The 12,747-nt window shown below is 38.9% G+C and overlaps 1 protein-coding gene across 2 annotated transcripts in view; it reads right to left on the bottom strand.

Moving 5' to 3' along the window:
• STK32B (serine/threonine kinase 32B) overlaps positions 1-12,747 on the bottom strand; it is a 173,618-nt gene that overhangs the window by 153,259 nt on the left and 7,612 nt on the right. The gene's annotated exons all lie outside the window — the stretch shown is intronic.

Here is a 12,747-nt window from a genome sequence, read left to right as displayed (position 1 = left end):
TTTACAAAAATTATTTTATACTGAGGTAGAGATCAAACTCTAATCCCTGTCCCAGTAAAACAAAATGACTATGAGCTTTCCATTTTCTCCTAAGGCATAAATGAGCACAGGCAATAAATATAAACACAGAATTTAAAAGATTTACTAAGCGGGCCTTTTGCCACAGATGGCAGTCTCAGGAAGGTGGCCAATCTGCCTCAGCTTTGGTCCGAAAATAAGTAGGAATAACAATAATCATCCCATGCCAGAAAGATTTAAATTAATATAATCTAAAGTCTGACTGCTTTTACTTGAAAGTAAAGTTATATATATATAACTAAAAAAACTATTAATTCATTTATGGCACTCATTTAACAATTTTATATCCATTAGGTAATTAACAAGCCAAAAAAAAAGTTAAACCTGATAGAATTATGTAGAAAATACAAAGAAAATGAAAGATGTGTTTTCTTTACAAAAAGTCATCTGGACAATCTAGTAGGAATCAAGCACAAGCTGACAGCATATCCTTATGAGGAGTGCAACATAGAACAGGAAAGAATAACTATCTAATATAACTGTTGATGATGTGAGCTGCAAAAATTACTGTGGAGGATAATGGTTTTCACTCGTTTTTTTCTTGGGTCATGCAAGGTCTTCAGAAATCCCAATTATGGCTAATGCTATAGGCAACAACCAAGGTGAAGCTCCCTTGACCAAGATTTAAAACCCAAGATTTAAAATTGCAGCAGCTGAGAGAGCCCAAAAGGAAAAGGAGACAAAATACAATAGCGGTAAGCATGAATATAATTTAATACTGCAAAAGGCAATTCATTTTATAATAGTTCCTGCCCTAGGATATTACCTAAATGAAAAGGCATCAGAAAGCTCACAAACGGGTAGAACTATAACATCGTGCAGACTAAGAGTAGGGATGAAATCATGACCAACTGCAGCTGAGGACAGGGATCAGCTCTGCACAAACCCCTTGCAGAGGAACCACAGACAAGATGCTCTTTTAATGCTGCTTCTCACGCCCATGAGGGTAGAGGGGAGTTGATCTGACCTAGACAGCAGTAATGTGGTACCACAGATTGAGAGCAAGAAATTGAGAGCTGATGACAGACTAGGTGGCCTAGATCACGTAGGCCAATTTAGCATGATCCTTTTGCAGTGTTATTTTGAAGTGACCCTTCCTAACTGCTCGTTGGTATTTGTTCATGATGACTAGTGAATCACCCGTACTTTAAACTAAAAAGATAGCTGGGCTTCAAGTATAGGGCCTTTCTGTTTTAGGCTTAACATAAAGGTGAAAGAAATTCGCATTGCTAAGTCTATTACTATTTTTCAGCAAACGACAAACAACTGCAGATTGCTGTGGAAGGCCTTTAATGATTGATCAGGGATTTTGTGTGTGTGGTGGAGAATTCAGTGGTAAGAAAAATAATGTCAGAAGCCAGATGCCCTCCCTTAGGGTGAAATGAAATGTTTACATAACTCTCACCTTCAGCTGGTAAACATCATCTGTGTCTGTGAATGGTCAGAGCCTGGGCACCTGCATCAATTTGCAGGCCCGAAAACATTTAATTGCAGTTGAAAACAGTTAAACATCAGTGCTGTAGAGACATTCACTTCTTGAACAAAGGATTGAACATGACTGGCCATATGAAAGCACCACATTTTTTCTCTAGGTTGTGGGGCAGTGTAGCTATGCAAAATGAAGAACTGAAATGAAGTCACTATTAGGTTCGGTGCATTGGACGATAATGGCCATTCATTGCAACTGACTTAATTTCATAACCTTGACCTTATTGCCACTATGCTCAGTCAAAGAAACACAGAATGTGGCTGATCAGGGACAAATGGCCTTGCTACAATCCAGTCCACATACTGGCATCTTTTCGTCTCCATTTTTCACCCTGACCTTTAGAGTCATAGAAGAACTCCTAATCAAAATGAAAGCAGAAAAGAAACTGTTAGCTGTCATCACTGATGACAAGACAACCACTCCTTCAAACATGAACCGATCAGCAGGTAAGTATCTAGTTGTGTCTGCTTTCCAAGGACTGCTAGCAGCATGATTAACCAGTTCTAAGGCTTGCAGGTTGTCTTATATTAAATATTTTTAGCAGTTGCTTAGAAATAATTACACAGTCTGACAAAAATGGATGAACCTTTTGCTATGTACAGTCAAACATGATAAACATACAATCTACTACATCACTGTCATTAGGATTTAGTTAGGCAGAGTCAGAGCTTCAGGATAACTAAGGGAAACAGGTTTGTTTACCATAACAGATCTTTGCATCTGATTCAGTTGTATCTACAGTCTGCTAGCATACAACATTCAGGTAACCCATTTTCTAGTACAGCAAGTCTTTTGCATGGACTAACTTGTCTTAGCAGAAAGTAATTGGAACCTCTGATATCATCTCAATCACTCATCCATGTATCCTATTATGAAGTAGTAATTTATAAAATTCTACTATTATAGACTCATAAGTCACTGAATTTAATTTTTTTAAGATCAGTGAAAGTTTTAATTAAAAGATTCCTTTTTGTTGCTATGAAAACAGTTCTGTTTTGCTACAGGACAGAGGTTTAGTTCAGAAAAGCTATTAACTTAGTAGCAATACTGGAAACATCAAAAATCAAAGAACAATGGAACTGACGTACGAGACCTTATCACAGCCACAGGCAATGAAGCCTTTGTGAGTCTGTGTGCTGCTCATAGCTCTTCTGAAGGGTAAACGTGACATTGAAACTAAGGAGAAAAGTTTCAGAACTCGCTCAAATGTAAAATGTTTTTAAGACCTTTCATGAGTAATAAAACATAAATCCTATTTGTTGAGAAAAGAGGGTTTCTGACTGATGATGCTGCTTACTTAGGAATGAGCTGAGAAAATGAATCTCTGAAATCTATTGCTAGGAGAAAGAGGCTGATAGAAAAGATAACCCTTAAGAAAATGCATTGGTTGAAATACAGAAAGTCTAAGTTCCACTTTAACTATAATAGACTTCCCCTGTGAGATGAGGAAACATATAATAAACTGAGAGGAATCTTTTTCAGCTAGAAAGTGGGAGTATTCACCTCTCTCAGAGTTACTATGAGGATAACCTCATTAATAACTGAACTGGAAGGCTCTCTGAGGGAAGTTGCTATGGGAATAAAATGTCAAATTTTAGTGGTCTAGGCTGTTTTCTCCTACAATAAAATTCACAAGAGGTATCCCCAGGTGAAGGACAATTCTTTCCATGGAGTTACCAATAAAATCCTCCATAAGACATCATTCAATCTTATTCATGTGGAGGCCTCTATAATGCAAGTCGGGGGAGGGCGCTTTGAAACCCATTTGCTTTAGGGTTCTTTGGGTCATGGCTCCTGGACCACACTCCTTGCAAAGACGGATTTCAAAAAATTTGATCTTAGTGCTATGTTAATGAGAGGTTAGGGAGCTGTGCGGACAGGATTTTAACTGAACACCAAGACAAAGTGTGACTTGCTCTTGTTTTTTTCTTCTAAATTTAAATCCCTAAATCCCTAGAGACGAGGAGCATCTGTAGAGGTCTGTCTCCAGAATTGCAGATATCTGAAAGAATAATCTCTTCTTCTTTTTTTCCTTTACAACAACTATAAATGAAACCCTGGGGCCTAATAAGGACTCCAAAGGATGAAAAAGATTCATATTCCAATTGGGATTACCTCCCATTTACTGCTTTTAAACCCAAACTTACCTCATGGTCTTCAAATGAATGATGTCAGTTGTAACTTGTAACAGAAGTGTGCCTGAAATGTGGAGTGGTAGGCTTATTTTTCATTTGTCATTATAAGACTACTGCTTATCAGTCTGAGAGTAGAGATGTTCTCTCAGCAACAACCTTTCGAAAGCAGGCAAACCTACTGGCTTTAAATGTGCCTGTCCAGGCCTGGTTTATCTTCTAGGATTTTAAAATAATATTGAAATAGAAAAAGAAATCAAGAATATTATACCATTTTTCTGAAGATGTCTAGGCATTTGTTTCTCATGGCTCTACCTCATCAAAAAAGTCACAAATATCAACTTGAAAAAACACCTGTGTCTATCAGGGCCCTAATGGGCCTCACGGGCCCTGACCAGCCTACCTGTGTCCTCTCCCCACAGCCTGACCACGTGCCAAGGACTCCATTTCAGCTCAGCCTCAGCTTAGACTACTGTGAAAAGACCTATGTGAGAAAGCTATGCAAAGTATTGAATTAAATTAACACAATAGGTAACGAATATGTGAGCGCATTTAAATGCCAGTATTCCAATATGTAGAGGTTACAGTAACTATCAAGTATTCCATTACTAGGATATCAATCAGGAATGGGCATGAAGTAGTGCCTTACCATCTATGAGAAGCTAGATGCTTCTTGTACTAGTCAGATTGCCATGGCCTGTTTAAATAAGAGATAGTTTACTTTTAAGAGGGCTGGATCTTCTTCATTAACTCCACCCTTTAACCTACCCATTGTTATCCATCTGCTGCAGTTAAATTACTTTCACTGTGTGCTTCAGCACTCATAAGTTGTATCTTACACATAGGTCTCTTAAATTTTTAAAATCAAGTTGTACATGCAAAAAAAAAAAAAAATTCAGAGATGGAACCTCAGAACAAAATCTGAGATTCCAGGAGGACTGACCTGAATCTATCGTTATGGTTTTGATTGTGGAATGCAACCTCTAGCCTTCTATGATGGGATGACTGGCTGGGTAGATGAGGGCAGAGCAGTGGATGTTGTCTACCTGGACTTCAGCAAGGCTTTTGACACTGTCTCCCATCCCATCCTCACAGGTAAGCTCAGGAAGCTGGATGAGTGAAAGGTGAGGTGGATTGAGAACTGACTGAACTGGCTCAGAGGGCTGTGATCAATGCACAGAGCCTACTTGGAGGCCTGTAGCTAGTGGTGTCCCCCAGGGGTCAATACTGGGTCCACTATTGCTTAACTTATTCATCAGTGACCTGGACGGAGAAACAGAGTACCTCCTCAGCAAGTTTGCCGATGATAGAGGCTGATACACCAGAGGGCTATGCTGCCACTCAGAGGGACCTCGACAGGCTGGAGAGATTTGCAGAGAGGAACCTCATGAAACTCAAAGGCAAGGGCAGGGTCCTGCACCTGGGGAGGAATAACCCCATGCACCAGGACAGGCTGGGGGCTGACCTGCTGGAAAGCAGCTCTGCCGAGAAGGACTTGGGAGTGCTGGTGGACAACAAGTTGACCATGAGCCAGCAATGTGCCCTTGTGGCCAAGAAGGCCAATGGGATCCTGGGCTGCATGAGGCAGAGTGTTGCCAGCAGGTCGAGGGAGGTGATCCTGCCCCTCTACTCAGCCCTGGGGAGGCCTCACCTGGAGTACTGTGTCCAGTCCTGGGCTCTCCAGGACAAGAGAGACATAGAGCTCCTGGAGAGAGTCCAGCGGAGGGCTGCTAAAATGATGGAGGGACTGGAGCATCTCTCCTCTGAAGAAAGGCTGAGGGAGCTGGGCCTGTTCAGCCTGGAGAAGAGGAGACTGAGAGGGGAGCTCATCAATGTGTATAAGTACTTGACGGGAGGGTGTCAAGAGGATGGGAGGTGACTCTTCTCCGTGGTGCCCAGGGACAAGACTAGAGGCAACAAGCACAAACTGAAACACAGGCAGTTCCATCTGAACATGAGGAAAAACTTCTTTACTGTGAGGGTGACTGAGCACTGGACGAGGTTGCCCAGAGAGGTAGTGGAGTCTCCTTCCCTGGAGATATTCAAAACCCGTCTGGACATGATCCTGGGCAATGTGCTGTAGAGGACCCTGCTTGAGCAGCGGGGTTGGACTAGATGATCTCCAGAGGTTCCAACTTCAACCATTCTGTGATTCTGTGAACCAAAAGGAGGCCTCTTTTTTATTCTAGCTAGGATTCTTACTCTATTTCGCTGTGCGAATAATTTGATTTTATAAGAATTCCTTCATTCTGTTTGCCTTTTTTGACTGAAAGCTCTTGCATGCTTCCCGGAGGCTTTCCTACCTTCATGTTCAAAATCTATCTTTTGTTGAATTTGAACCAGGGTTCTACATGATCAGTTTGTGCCCATTTCAGTTGAAGCAATAACCTGCACTATTAGTTGACCTTAAAATGCCTTTTTATTTGGATGTTTCACCTTTTGTGACAGTCTTCCCTCGGGATTGTGTGGAAAGAGTAGGAAAACTATAATTAATTCATAAAGAACTTGCAGAATATTCAGGGCAACTCAAATTTCTTCATCTCAAATGAAGGATATGATCTCATTTAGATATCTAATGAAAGAATTGGTAGCTTTAGTACTGAGAATGACAGAGATGGGCTAACTGCTGTACATACAGCGGCCACCTAACAGTAATAGTTTTTCACTTGCAGCTGATTACTTATTCTCTGATCATTACATTACTTACCTCTGGGCAATACTTCCAATGGCGAAGTAAAGATAGTTCCAACCTCATAAAAGTAAGCTTATTAATGCACCAGAAGCAATTACATGAAAGCTGATAAGGCCAAGCATTGATAAAGCAGTAAATATAAATATGGAAATCTGGGCTTTAGTCTTATCTATCCACTAGCAAAACTAAATATGAAAGATATAAAGCAAAATAAGCATAGACGCACTGACAAATAAGTCAAACCCACCTCGGCTCCATTCCTCAGCTCTCATATCAGCTGGCGCAGAGATTTCTAAGGGGAGGAGGAGGACTTGAGCCCAGCCCAGGCAGGTGGCAGGCCTTGACAGCAGCAGTTCAGTAAACTCTCAAAGCCTTAGCTTAGCTTACAAAGACCTACCTTATATCATCACACAACAGAAACGAAATAAAAGATTCACCTGTTGAATCTATCAGTGCATAGCCGATAAATATTAATGGCAAGAACATAACTTCCAATTTTAACAACAAGTTATCAGCTGCAAGCACAAACAAATAGTGAACTGCAAAGGGTAAAATTGTTTGATGCAGCAGAGGGCTTTTTAGTCTAAATTTCTGAACCACTCAGTGTTACTAAATGCAGTTATACCAATTCTGTATAATCACAGAAATAAAATCTCAAATAAGCTTAATTATAAGTGTTAGACGAAAATAATGAATGTTGGTGACTCAGTTCTTAGTTTCCTACCACATAAACAAAGTTTGTTTTGATGAGAGTAATTCACCTACAAAAACATCATGTGTATATATAGATTATCTATAAATATATATTTATCTGTATATTTAACTAGGATAAGATAGTAAAAATTAGTATGTGAGAGCTTCCTCTGGCTGCTCATGAAAAAAATATTTAAAATTCTTGGTTTCTTTACAGTACAGAAAAAAGCTTCAGAAATAACAAAAAATGTTTATTTTCTATCCTCTTTGGGGGGCGGAGGGGGATATGTCAGTCAACAAATATAGAAGGAAAAAGAACTGCAAATCAGCTCAAATAACTAGAGACTGGAAGAAACATATGGCATATGATAGCAGTCAGCAGTCTTCCCAAGGTGGTCTGCTAGGCTGCATTTTTCTTTTTAAAATTAGTATATAACTTTGCAGGATGTTCTTAGCAACATCCTGGGTATAATGTCTCTCAAAGCTTAGGATACTATTGATTCACCTATGTTTGTGGATCAGAAGCTGTATATGATCCACATAACTGAGGAAGGTTAGGAGGCTGAAAGCTGATCCTGCAGTTTTTGAAACACATGTATTTGTATTTGTGTGGCCAGAGAAGCATTCAAGTTCTCATCTCAGGCATCTCACTGGAAATTGATAAGACTGCAGCATCTTTTCTCTGTAGGAGGTGGCACCTACGTTTCCCACCGAAAGGGTGGCTTTCCATCATTGCATTTAAAATTTGTGCCTGTGCTCCCTCCGATACCTGTGTGATGGACTGATGACTCCTGACTTCGGAGAACCGGAGGGCTCAAATCAAGGCAGCAATCAGGAGTGGTGCTGAACTGCTGAAAACGTGACATTTTGTCCCTGCCATATATTACTTAATCTCCTCTAAAAAACAAATATGACCTCTCCCACTCTCAATAAAGCCTTGTGAAAAGCTATTCAGAGGGAAGATTTTATCCTAGGAACAACTAGAATTTGACTGGCCACCAGATCAGCATCACTTAAATTTTTTTCTGCCTACAGCCAATGTTTACAATTAACCTGGGCAGCTGGCCTCTTCTCTAGCTGTTCTCTTTTCACGTCCATTGGCAGAGAGCTCTCTAACTCCAAAAGAACAAGGATTGCAGTGCAGAAAGTTTGGGTCATCAGAAAAAAATTCTCTATTTTAGGTAGTGGAGTCTCCTTCCCTGGAGATATTCAAAACCCGTCTGGATGTGATCCTGGGTAATATGCTCTAGAGGACCCTGCTTGAGCAGGGAGGTTGCACTAGATGATCTCCAGAGGTCCCTTCCAACCTAAACGATTCTGTGATTCTGTGACTCTTTTCCAGAAAAGTCTTCTAGGACTTAGTGGTGACATTTTTGTTTTATAGAACAATAAATCATGCAACAAAGAGTTTCAACAGTGAGTTTTTGCTGAGACTTTCATATTAAAAATGTATTTCTCTTTATATGGTACATTTTTATCTGTTATTGTTATTATTATACCATAAAACAATCTAGTATAATAGTTCAGCTTAAAAACTTAAGCTGAAGACCTTAAAGATATGTCACTGGGCTGGAAAAGAGTTTGAAAATAACGGCATAATCGGCATGTTACTGAAAAATCATGTCAAGGGTAGGCAGAGAGGAATCATGACGCTGCATGTGACTTTTGGCTACTCTTCTCCTTCCATTATCCAAACAAGTCTCCGTGAAGATTCTAATTTTGTTTTATAGTAATTCCCTGTACCTAAGATTGCATAGCTATATCTGCAGTCTTCATAGGCTGAAAGTTGGGATTAAAATAAAAACTTGTTGCTACTTCTCAGAAATGATCTTTTGACTAGCTTTTGTTCTTTGACTTCAAGCTATGTGTAACAAATTATAGTGCCTAAGGTGTAGTATTGCCCCAAAAGAGCTTGCAGGCTTTACAGCCTGGAGAAAGATTTATCTAAGCCTAACACACAAAAACAGCTCTTCCAGTTAGTGTGGAATGGCAGTGTATCAAACTCAAAAGACCTAAATATAATCTTCATAACATAATGTGAAAAAATTATTAGACAATCCAGAGGGAAGTTTAGGATGCTTTCAGAAAAGTGTGGAGGACACTCCGAATCTATAGCTAGTTGTGATTTTGTAATTGTATTACAACTCTGCTTTAACAGAGGAACTCTTAACCAGGGAGCTGGCTAATCAGGGGGACCAAGAATAGTTTTTGTTGCTCAGCAAGGGAGTCAGAACAATGTCATAAGGAAATAATAATTAATAGAGGGATTAACTCAGTCTGCATTTTCAGATTTTAAATAAGAAACAGCAGGTGTTCCCTTACCTTCACTTGAAAAGCAAGAAAAAGAAGGAAATTACTTTTTGTATGATCTATTGTAATATATTTATGTTATTTGATACAACAGTGTTACACAGAATAGTGTCAGTAATACAATTATGAAGTTAGTGCTTGATTTTTTTTCAGTTTTAAGTAAAATTAAAAATGATAGGGCATTTTGATCAAAAAAAGTATGTAAGTTTTAGAACTTACCCCAAACTTTGCAAAATTCAAAGAACTAGAATTAAAAAAAATAGGAAAGAGAGAGAAAGAGAGTGAAAACAAACCCAGAAGCAATTAAAATATTGCCAGATAGAAGCATGAGGCTAAAAAGAATAGATTTAATTTATATTTCAGTTTTAGTCAGATAACCAACCTGCAGGGTAGATTTGATGAAAAGTATTCAAAATAAATATCTTCAATATAGAAGAAAGAAGAAAAAGATTAATGAAACATAAAATATAGATTTTCATGTTATGATAGTATAACTTTTCTAAAAAATACTTCAGAGGATATAAAATTTTAAGAATAAATTTCAGTTTCATCAGCTACATTTAGTTATAATTAAAGCTTTAAAAACCTGTATAACAAGCCGCCTCCAACTCCAGTAATGCTTTGTAATTATACTTTAAGAGGGGTTCCTTCAATTTAAAAGGAAAATGCCTTTGCGTTAATTATGGAATAAATGAAAGTAATTTGTGTGTTTTTATTACGCTTAATAAGCATGTCAGAAAATAGGGTAAAACGTTTCTAAGAATAAAGTATTATAGAGTTTGACACTCTTGTGTCAAGACTAGTGCCAGACAGAAGAGGGTGAAGAAAAACTGATTATAAATAGAAAGAGTCTTTTACTAGTTAGAGCAGAAACTAAGCATATGCAAAACGGAAAAAAAAAAAAAAAAGGTGGATTGAATAGATACAAGTGCAATAAACTGAAATTTCACTTTCCTTGGTGCATACTGCCGGGAAGATTTCCTGATAGACAAAAGAATACCAGATTGAAAAAAGTACAAAGATGCCAAACTCTAGAGCCAAGCCACTGATTTAAGAAGAGGTATCCTATTTTTAGGAACATATTTTACAGAATTTAACTTTCCAGAGGTTAAAAACAAAACTAAGTGCCTTAAAAATCCTAGCCTGTCCATTTGGATTGTTTGATTTACTCATGAGGATACACAGGTTGATGAGAGTCAACGCGGAAATGAAGGAAGCTGAAGATGAGGTCAAATGGATCAGGTGCGAGATGTTTTTAGAGTGTAAGCAATTCTTCTGGTCATTGGGTGGAAAATAATGTGTTCTATAGCAAAAGGAAGAAAGACCTTTTCCCTGGAATACAAAAGTACACCCCTACTCCTAGAGTTCCTTATTGCCACACATTTCTGGTGAATGCTGACTGTCCAAGGGAAGACATCAATATATAGCACTGATTTTCCCAGGGACGTCCTGAAAACAGGTCACATGTTGCAATTTCCTTCTCTTTGTCAAATTCTGCTAAGTGAAGAATCTGAAAGACTGGTAGTACTTACTAGTGAAGCAACAGATGTCTTCATCCTTTCCTCTACAATCTAGCTATTGACAGATAAAGGATCTATGAATAATTTTTTGCATAGAGTAAGTGCAATAAAAGCCTGTCTGATATACGCTCCAAAACATAAGAAAAAGAAGAGCAAGAACTTGGGTGAGGGGGAATCCAGTGGAACATTAATTTTACATGCTTTAAAGTAAAGCCAAAGGGAGATCCATGAAGTAATATATTTATCATGGCCTACAGCTGATTCAATTAATAGTTTATGTGATACTGTAGCACTCAGCCTTCTTGTGTACTGAGAAGGCATGGGCATCTTGGGTCTTAGCAGTCATCTGCAGATACCATGTGAAATGAATAAGTATTTCTCATACAGTAGATAGTTTCCTAGCATCAAATAGAGACACATTGAAGCTGGTATTATTCTTCAAGATAGATAATATATTAGAGATTTAAAGATAATATATTAGAGATTAGGTAATATATTAGAGATTGAACCCAGAGAGTAAGACAGCTTTGTTCTTCTTTAAGAAAAGAAGAAGAAAATCTACAGACTTTAACCTATTCTGCTTCTGCAAACATTCTGTATTATACATGAAAAATTCACATTGAAGCTAAGGAAATTCAAAGCAAGATTTAGTCAGGAAAAAAAATCTTTGCTGCCAGTATAAGGTTTTGATCATTGCAGCATAATAATCTCTTACCTTTTCCTGTTGTCAGGAAGCTTACATAAACACATGTACATACTGTTAACAAATAGGGCAGAAAATTCAGCAAAGGCTCGTATATAGGCTTATGCTGGGTAGTAGGAATGCACTTAAGGTAATGGACTTAATAATTATCTCATGAAATTAAGCAGAACTCAAGAGAGATCAGCTGAACTGCCCAATGCACACTGCTTACTACAGCTACTCTACACTCTGCCATACTCTACCCTACCAGAAAATCCCTGCCTCTCTGCTGATTTCAATGGGTAATTTGCACTTGCCATTCCCATTATTCTCCTCACATATTTTACCATGATAAGAAACTGCCTGTTGAGCTCTGCTACCAGGCTGACCTTGAATTTCTCCATCTCTTTCCCTGAATATTCCCTTGGGAATGTTTACCTTGTACTGATTGAGCTCAGTGGCAACTTTTCCTCCTCCACACCTTCCCCACCTTCTTAGCATTAGCTCATTCCAGTGAAGTCAAAATACTGTGACATCTCAAAAACGAACAAGACAATCTTTTCTTCCCTTCTCTGCTCTCCCATGCTTGGTCCCAGAAGTCACTACCCGCTAGGCTTAGCATCAGGAGGGTTCCTCCTCCTCTTTTCCCAGCATTGCCATTGCACGAGGAGTCCACAAGAAAGAAAAAAGTCTTGTGTTTGGCTAACAAAATCCCACAGTTCTTGGTTCTTATCCCCACATTCAGAAGAGATTATATAAAGACAGTCTTGGTGGGACAAGATGTACTTTCTTTGAGCATCTGTAAGCAGGATCATAATATCTCACTGTTTTTTCTTCCTAAGATATTCTCAGTCATTTTCCAGTTCAGCTGGGGGCAGCATTTCATACAGGCCTGAATTTCCCTCCTTTCACTGGAGGGAATGTTACTTAAGAGTCTCAAAAACTGCATTCCCGCATTATTGCTGCCTTTGTAACCCACAGCCACATCAAGGAACTCTTTCACTTTCATGCCAAATGCAACTACTGACCTGTGGGATGCCACACCAGAGCCAGATGGGAGGAGGTGCCCACCGCTGTTCCTCACTGTTCTTCTGGGAGGTGTTAGGGAGGAATGACTGTTGCCAGCCTAATGGTCTCCCCTGCAGCACTGA

Source organism: Struthio camelus, chromosome 4 (genome assembly GCF_040807025.1).
Source record: "Struthio camelus isolate bStrCam1 chromosome 4, bStrCam1.hap1, whole genome shotgun sequence".
Classification (NCBI taxonomy): Eukaryota; Metazoa; Chordata; class Aves; order Struthioniformes; family Struthionidae; genus Struthio; species Struthio camelus.
This window is presented reverse-complemented; position numbering and strand designations above follow the sequence as displayed.